Consider the following 8,856-nt stretch of genomic DNA (forward strand, 5'->3'; position numbering starts at 1 on the left):
AGAGATGAGCAGAATTTCATCCTGGAAGAAAGAGGGGAACTGTAAGGGCATATCAGGCAGAGAGGCAAGCTTGAGTAAAGATAAGGTGGTATGGGGGCTTCCCTGGTGGCGCAGTGGTGGAGAGTCCGCCTGCCGATGCAGGGGACGCGGGTTCGTGCCCCGGTCTGGGAGGATGCTGCGGAGCGGCTGGGTCCATGAGCCATGGCCGCTGAGCCTGCGTGTCCGGAGCCTGTGCTCCGCAACAGGAGAGGCCACAGCGGTGACAGGCCCGCATACTGCAAAAAAAAAAAAAAAAAAAAGATAAGGTGGTATCATAATATCCAGCTTGTTTGGAGAAATGTAACCGAGCAGGACCCTATGGGGCCTTCCTCACAGGACTCCCTCCACCGCACCCCCATGTCCTCCACCTGCCTTTTGTCTGTAGAAAAACTTTAGTCAAAGAAAAATTTAATCAGAGAAGTGAGAAAATGCAGAAGGAAAGGAAAACAGTCAAACAGGACAAATAATAACAGTTCAGTCATTAAGCAAAGTCAAGGACTGTCATTATCTGCCTGAAAATGAGTCTAAGCCATGATCAGGTTTCAGCCAGAGGGAGGGAAAAAGAATGTGGAGGAGGCTTAACTAAAGTCCAGACAGAGAAATGGCATCCAGCTCGCACTTTATTGGCAAGAAGAATGTCCCATGACCAAACCTAAATGCAAGGGAGGTTGGGAAACGTAGCATAACTAAGACTGACTACAACTGTAATACCGTGGAGGAAGGGGAAAACAAACAGGTACTAGGAATCCAATATTGAACAAGACAGGCTTGGCCCTTTTTCTTGAGCAGCTTACGGTTCAGCCTGTCAGAGAGCCATCAAATCCATTACCAACTACAGACACTAACTGAGAGCCCATGGTGTATGAGGCATCACACCAGCAGGGTTGTGCACTGGCTGCGGTGTGCAGAGGGGAGCATCCGGTGACAGGTCACACACAGAATCAGTATCTGGTTGAGGAGATAGGACATATATAAAAACAACAACAACAAAAAAACAACACTGCTAAGTACCACATGTTCCTCACCAACCAGGAAATCAGTCATCAGGGGAGGCAGGTCTTTGCAGGCAGGATTCCTTGTTAAGGCCAGGTAAGTCCGAAAGACATTGTGGAATGGGAGGGACTTGTTCTAGGCCCTGGCAAAAGGCTGGGCTTGGAAACAGGGAAATGAGGGAGTAGTAGGGCCTTCCAGGGAGTGACAGAGGAAGGTACAGTGAATTTAAGAAAAAACAAAGCAACTTTACAGGAGCAAAGCCTTCACCCTATCCTTTCTGTATTAATTCAGCACTCACAATGTACAATGCACTGGCGAGGTGCTGGGTGGCTGTCACATGGGTATAGGGTGTGGCCCTTGCTCCAGAGGAGTTTACAGTTCAGACGTGTGCAAAAAGAACCAGCAATCAATGTAGTATTTCCTCGCCTGGTGTCATTCCATTCTCTGCTTCGACTTAAGAGTAGAGAGCATTATCTCTAGGAGACCACTGTGAAGAGGTCCTTTTGCTTCCTGGTGGTGGAGGGAGGAAGCTGGTACCCAATTGATTACTCTGTCTCATTAGCCAGCTAGTATGTAAGTAGACATTAAATGGTGATGTTCAGTAGGGATACAGGGGATCTAGCTGGATGATCAGGGGCTGGCAAGTTGGGTGGAGATTCCAAACCTTTCTCTCCCCACTCCCCACTCCCTAATTCTTTCTAGAATACTGTAGCTCTTCTTGCATTCTCCTCTTGCACTTAACCATGACTAACAGAACTTAAAAAAGAATAGAGTTACTCTTGGGGCACTTCTTGGAGCAAAGGCAAAAAATGTAATAAAATGTCAGATGAAAGAAAGAGTCACCTTAGTTCTGAAATGCCTCCTTCAAGGAGAAAAATGTAATCAACAACACCTGACTAAGATGGGAACTATCATGTATATAGAAAAACATATCCCCTCACTTTCTGTCTTCCCTCTTTACCCTTTCTGCCTCTGCCCAGGCAGGATGAATTGTTTGGTCAACATACTAAATAAACCTCTGTCTACAAATAATAAATGCTGGAGAGGATGTGGAGAAGAAGGAACCCTCCTACTCTGGTGGTGGCAATGTAAATTTGTTTTCTCACTATGGAGAACAGTACGGAGGTTCCTTCAAAAACTAAAAATAGAGTTACCATATGATCCAACAGTCCCACTCCTGGGCATATATCCACAGAAAACCACAATTTGAAAAGATACATGCACCCCTACGTTCACTGCAGCGCTATTTACGATAGCCAAGACACGGAAGCAACCTAAATGGCCATCAACAGATGAATGGATAAAGAAGATGTGGTGTGTGTGTGTGTGTATATATATATATATACACACACACTGGAATATTACTCAGCCATGAAAAAGAATGAAATAATGCCATTTGCAGCAACATGGATGGACCTAGACATTATCACACTAAGTGAAGTCAGAGAAAGACAAGTATCATATGATATTGCTTATATATGGAATCTAAAAAATGATGCAAATGAATTTATGTACAAAACAGAAACAGAGCCACAGACATAGAAAACGAACTCATGGTTACCAAAGGGGAAAGGCAGGGAAGGTTAAATTAGGAGCTTGAGATTAACATATATGACTATATATAAAATATATAAACAACAAGGACCTACTGTACAGCTCAGGGAACTATACTCAATATTTTGTAATAAGGGAAAAGATTCTGAAAAAGAATACACACATACACACACACACACACACACACACATATAACTGAATCACTTTGCTGTACACCTGAAACTAACACAACATTGTAAGTCAACTATACTTCAATTTTTAAAAATGCTAAATAGGGCTTCCCTGGTGGCGCAGCAGTTGAGAGTCCGCCTGCCGATGCAGGGGACACGGGTTCGTGCCCCGGTCCGGGAAGATCCCACATGCTGCGGAGCGGCTGGGTCCGTGAGCCATGGCCGCTGAGCCTGCGCGTCCGGAGCCTGTGCTCCGCAACGGGAGAGGCCACAACAGGGAGAGGCCCGGGTACCGCAAAAAAAAAAAAAAAAAAAAAAAAAAAGCTAAATAAATTTCATATAAGTTAGGAGCTTTAAAGCTCTAATAATTTTCTTTGGCTCTTTCTTTTCCTACTCAAATAAGAAAAGCATTGTGGTTCTAACTTTTGATCAGAATTGTTCTAGAATAACATACCTTCTCACGAATGACTTCCTGTGTCTTGAAGAGATCATTTTCTTGATAAGCCCCCTGACTCTCTTTTTACAAGTCTGGTAGTATAGTTTATTGGCTTTGTAATAAGAAGCTCTTGCCATTAGGGACTGAACTAAGATCACCAAACTATCTCCCATACGTCCTTAGTTGAGCTTTGAACCACAAAAGTAGTAGAAGGCCCAGCATGATATCTCCTCCAAAATGAGCAATCCCTTAATTAAACAGAACTAAATAGAGGTTACAGCGTGTTCCTTAATTAAATAGATGTAAATGCCCAATCACTGTGCTTTCCACACACATCAATTTTGCATCATCTCATTTTCCTGTTTGCCCAGTGGAAATGAAAATTCTGAGGCTCCATTTTGGTCAAAATCTCCCAAGTGTGCCTGCAAGGCTGGGCGTTCAATCATGAATATTTACCTACTGGTTTATAGAAATCTGTAACTGGTGTCTACTCTTCCTTCCTTTGGCACGTGGGCTTAGGAATTACTATGAACCTCACATTACTGGACTATCAAAGAGAAGTGGCCCTGCCTTTGCCCAACAAATCACCCTGACTCCCACCTTGGGAAAACATACCTGGAAACACTATGTGAAGTGTGTGGTGTGGAAGAGGCATCTAACATAAAAACTGAGCCCTCTGTGTTGGGTGGCACGGGGTGACCCTGAGACACAGTGCCTCACGTCTGCTGCCATTCTTTACACCGAATCTCCAAATTCTTCCTGGGGATTGTAAATATAATTCATGGAATCTATGATGGTTAATTTGTATGTGTCACCTTGGCTGGGCTATGGTGCCCAATTCTTCAGTCAAACACTAGCCTAGATGCTGCTGTGAAGGTATTTTGTAGTTATCATTAATGTTTACAATCAATTGGCTTTAAGTAAAGGAGATTACCCTCCATAACCATTGGCCTCATCCAGCCAAGTGAAGATGCTAAGAGCAAAAACTGAGGTTTCCTGGAGAAGAAGGAATTCTGCCTCAAGACTGTAACACAGAACTCCTGTCTGAGTTTCCAGCCTGCTGGCCTAAACTACACATTTCAGACTTGCCAGCCTCTACAAATCACATGAACGAATTCTTTAAAATAAATCACCCTCTATGTATGTGCACATCCTATCAGTTCTCTTTCTCTGGAGAGCCCTGACCAATAGGGAATTTGTCTGAATTAGATGAAAACATTCTACTTCCGATTTAGAGAAAGTAGTCCACCTCAACTGCAGCTTAAAGCAAGCTAACCGAGTGCCCTCAAATTGCTAAGATGGGAACAGGACTGGGGTGGAGAGGACAAACTGAGTCCATGCCACTCAAAGTGGTGACCATATTTAGGGAGCTTTCATCTCCTTGCAAGCTCTGGTGAGGCCAGCAACTTGCCAGCTATGAATTGGACGGTTACCAGAGGACAGCAGTGGGTTAACAACACTTTAACTGAGTCAAAGTGTTAATTGGAATAGAATCCATCTCAATGTATTCCTAGAAACAGGTCTGCTTTCTGAGGCATTAGGAATAAATTGAGGTGGATCCCGTTCCAATTAGAATTTATGATTAAGACCATCATTTCAGGCGGACAAGCTAAGCAAAGCCAGGTGCGTTTGAAAATCTATATGACTGAGGGGTCTTAAAGAAAAAGATTACTTGCCAGGAGAAAGTCGTAACGACCCAATCTGCCTGGCGATTTCTCCCCAGTCCCAGAATTTCCAGCAAAGTGACTGATATTTGAAGGTTAGGTTCAAGGAGTATTTTTCATCGACTCACAGGATTTCAGAGCTAAAGGAACCTTTTATAAATGAAGGAATTAAGCTCAGAGAAGAGAAGTGACTTTGCTCCACAGTGACAACAACCAGGGATGCCTGTTCCACCACTTCAGCCTCAAGAGTAAAATTGAGTCAAGAGTCGAAATAACTTTCTTTGGGTGGCCTCTGCTCTTTTCTCTACAAACATTACTGAAAAGCCAATGTGCACTTTTCACTTTTGAATAGAATCAGAGGGTAGAAGGATCGTGTGGTCAACCTGGCTTTTAGGTCCAGGGGAAATCATACACATTAGGACCTACCATGTGCCAGGTAGTCTGATACAAATATAGCAGATACTATCAGAACACTTGCTCTTCACCTAGCACTGCGCTAAGTACTTTACAATAAGTCTTTAAAACACCCCTGTGAGTAGGTCGTATTTCTATTCCCTATTTACACAAGAGGAAACTGAGGCAGAGAGAAGTTAAGCAACTTGCCCAAAGGCACCCAGAGAGGAAGTGGCATAGCTGAGACATGAACCTGGGCAGTGTGGGACCAGAATTGACACTCACCATTGTGCTCTCCCTTCATCTTCACGCTTTTATCATGGTGATATTATTCTCATCATTTTACAGGCTAGAAAACCAAGGCTCAGGAAATGTGAAGAACCCATCCGAGATCAATGCATTAGCTGTTCTGTAGACCATCTGCCCCCAGACACTACTGCTACACAACTCACCAGTGATTTGTCTCCTGGTGCTCTTTCACTCTCCCACCTTCTGATTGCACATATGACTTCAACAAATTAATTTCCCATATTAACGTTTACCTTAATGTCTCCAGGCAGAGTAAAGCCAGTTCTTCGTTTGTGGAGAGATAGGTGTTCAGGCCAAGATCTTTACGTGCTTCAGTCCTGAGCAAAGTGCATACAGGTCATTCTTGCCCCCTAGTGTTTCCCAGACTTCCTTGGAAACAATCACCTTGTTAAACATCAGTACAAATCCCAGGACCCCATCCCAGACTCAAGCATTTCTAGACCCCATGGAACAGGCCTAGAAAGCACCATGATTAACTCCCATGTGATCCTGTTCCTCAGGGAAATTTGGGAATGCTGGATAAAAGTGACCTTTTGTGACCTCTTCCAGGGCCAAAATTAAATGGCAGCACGATGTCAGACAGACCTGGCTTTGAATATATGGGCTTCACATCACAAACACTTGATTTGCTCTTTGCTCTATGACTTACCAGCTTTACCTTCTCAAATAAGTTTTCTGACCTTTTGATGCCTCAGGGTTCTTCTCTGTAAAATGGGAATAATAATGGCATCTATTTCATGGCGTTGTTCTGAAGAAGAGATGAAATAAAGCACATAAAGCACCTAGCATAGTGCCTGTCACAGAGGCAGGGATCAGTAAAGTATTTCTTTTTTCTTATTTCTTCTAGTCTAGGGAATTTACATTCTGGGGAATTCAGCATCCTTAGTTCACAGAGGGGCAGTGTCAGCCTTCAGCAGTAGGTGCAAGAGCCCAGTGGTAGAGAAGGGCATGCAAGCCCTTAGTACCCCTGAAAGCATACCACACATACCTGTGGGGACAGGAGAAGCAATGAGGGGCACACCTGAGCTCCAAACTGCACAGGCTCCCACCTCTTCCTGGGGAACAGGGCTCACCTCTGCAGCCCAGGTTCCGTCTCAACCTGTCATAGTGACACATGTTCCTATGAGGACTTGAGTCAAATCCATTGACCTTAAAGAGCTCCCAGAGGTCCTGGAAAGCAGAGATCCGGGGAAAAATGTCTCCTTGTGGCTGCGCTGGTCCCTTATCCTCAAGAGCTAGGAAGTCCTGGGGTCTGAGCCTCTCCAGCAGCTCTCGGGTCCAGCTCAGTCAGAAGTACCTCCTCTAAGTCAGCTCAAGCCTGAACCTCAGACCTAAACCTGTAAGGGGGGTGAGGGCAGGCACGTATCCATTCATTCACTTCCTTTTGTCCCTGCGATGGACTAGACCCTGTGCTAGCCCTTTGGACACCTGGCCCTGCCCTGCAGGAGTTTACTACCTAATGAGCAAGGGTCACACAGTGTTAGTATCATGAGGGGTAAGCTCCGAGTGCCTCAAAAAGTCATTTCCAATTGTTTCAAATCCTCAACACAGCTCACAGGGACTGGGTCACGTGGCTCCTGCCGACACCCACCAGCTTCGTCTCGCACCCCTTTCCCATTTGCCAAGTGCACACCAGCCACCGGGCTTCTTTCTGTTCAGCGAACAAACCAAGCTCTTTTTAGGCTCAGGACCAGGCTCTCTCCTCAACCCTGCCCCTCCTCTTGTCTGGACTTCTTAAGTGTGTCTTCTCCAGGGAGTCCACCCTTGATCCGCAGACCAGGAGACTTCCAGTCCCGTTTATCTTTGTGTCCCCAGCACACAGCACTGCACCTATTAGTGTATGTGGTATCAGAACCACATAGTTTACAGCTGAATATTTAATAACTTATCATTGATTCCTTCCACTTTCTTGTCCCATATACCCAAGCGATAGATGTACCCACATCTCTGTCATCACTAAAAAAAAACGATAGATGCCAACCTTTTGCAGCAAAACCCTAGTGGATGCTGTAGAATTACAGATGCTCTCTTAGCAGGAGCCAACTTGAGTTCTTATTTTGGCGGGGGGTTGCCTCCCCCAACAGAAATAGTAAAACACTACTTTAGTAGGAGAAACAGACCCAGCAGATTTTTCACTATTGGTTGTGGTGGTGTTTTTAACAGCAAACCTTGTTTTCCTAGTACCCGCTGGTGACCTGGGGCCAATTGTGGAATTTTGGAGAATTTTGTGAGCTGACTGTTAGACAGAGACATTATTAAAAATTATATCAATGTTAAATAAATTACATTAAATTACATTAAAATAAATTACATTAAATTAAATTACAATAAATTACATTAAAAGCAAAGGTAATAAATATGCAAAACACATCACTTCCTGTTTATTCTATGGCATTTTTGTGTTATCTCTGCTCTTGAGGTTATCGACATCTCTCGCATCTGTGTGGTGGTGGATGTACTATATAATGGTGTGCAACTGCTTCTCTCTTCCTGACTCTGCATCTAGTGACATCACGTAGGTAGACTGAAATCAACATAGTGAGACCATTTACGAAGGAAATCGGCAAATGCTACAAATCAGAGCTTATTCATTTTTTAGGGAGCTTGTTTTTAAGCATCTACGAGCATACCACTGCCACTAACCAAAGGCAAATGGGGTCAGTCCCTGATTCCCAGAAGTTTGCCGTTCAGTGGCAGACACACATACACACACACACACACAGAGTTAAGCGTGAACCAAGGCAGAATGGCATGTATTAAATGGAGCAACGGACAGCAGACAGGAAGTGGGTGGCTGGAATCTGACTGATTTGCCTTCAGATGTGGGACATAAGATGAAAAGATTCACAGAGGAGGCCCAGAACATCTGCTTTGCCGCCTAACTGATTTTCTGGATCCTTACTAATAAATTATTCAGACAGATCTTTACATAGGCACCAACTTTCAGCCTCTGATCAACTCATACACTTACCTTAAGTTGAGGTGCTTAGCTTCTTCCTCTGGCAGAAGGAGATCAATAGGTGCAGGTCTGGGCTTCCCTGGTGGCGCAGTGACTGAGAGTCCGCCTGCCGATGCAGGAGACACGGGTTCGTGCCCCGGTCCGGGAAGATCCCACATGCCGTGGAGCGGCTGTGCCCGTGAGCCATGGCCGCTGAGCCTGCACATCCGGAGCCTGTGCTCCGCAACGGGAGAGACCACAACAGTGAGAGGCCCGCGTACGGAAAAAAAAAAAAAAAAAATAGGTGCAGGTCAGACTGTTTGAATATATCAGAGAGCTTGGAACGCCTCCAAAGATGGG

Source organism: Monodon monoceros, unplaced genomic scaffold, assembly GCF_005190385.1.
Source record: "Monodon monoceros isolate NGI ecotype Baffin Bay Population unplaced genomic scaffold, NGI_Narwhal_1 Super_Scaffold_21, whole genome shotgun sequence".
Classification (NCBI taxonomy): Eukaryota; Metazoa; Chordata; class Mammalia; order Artiodactyla; family Monodontidae; genus Monodon; species Monodon monoceros.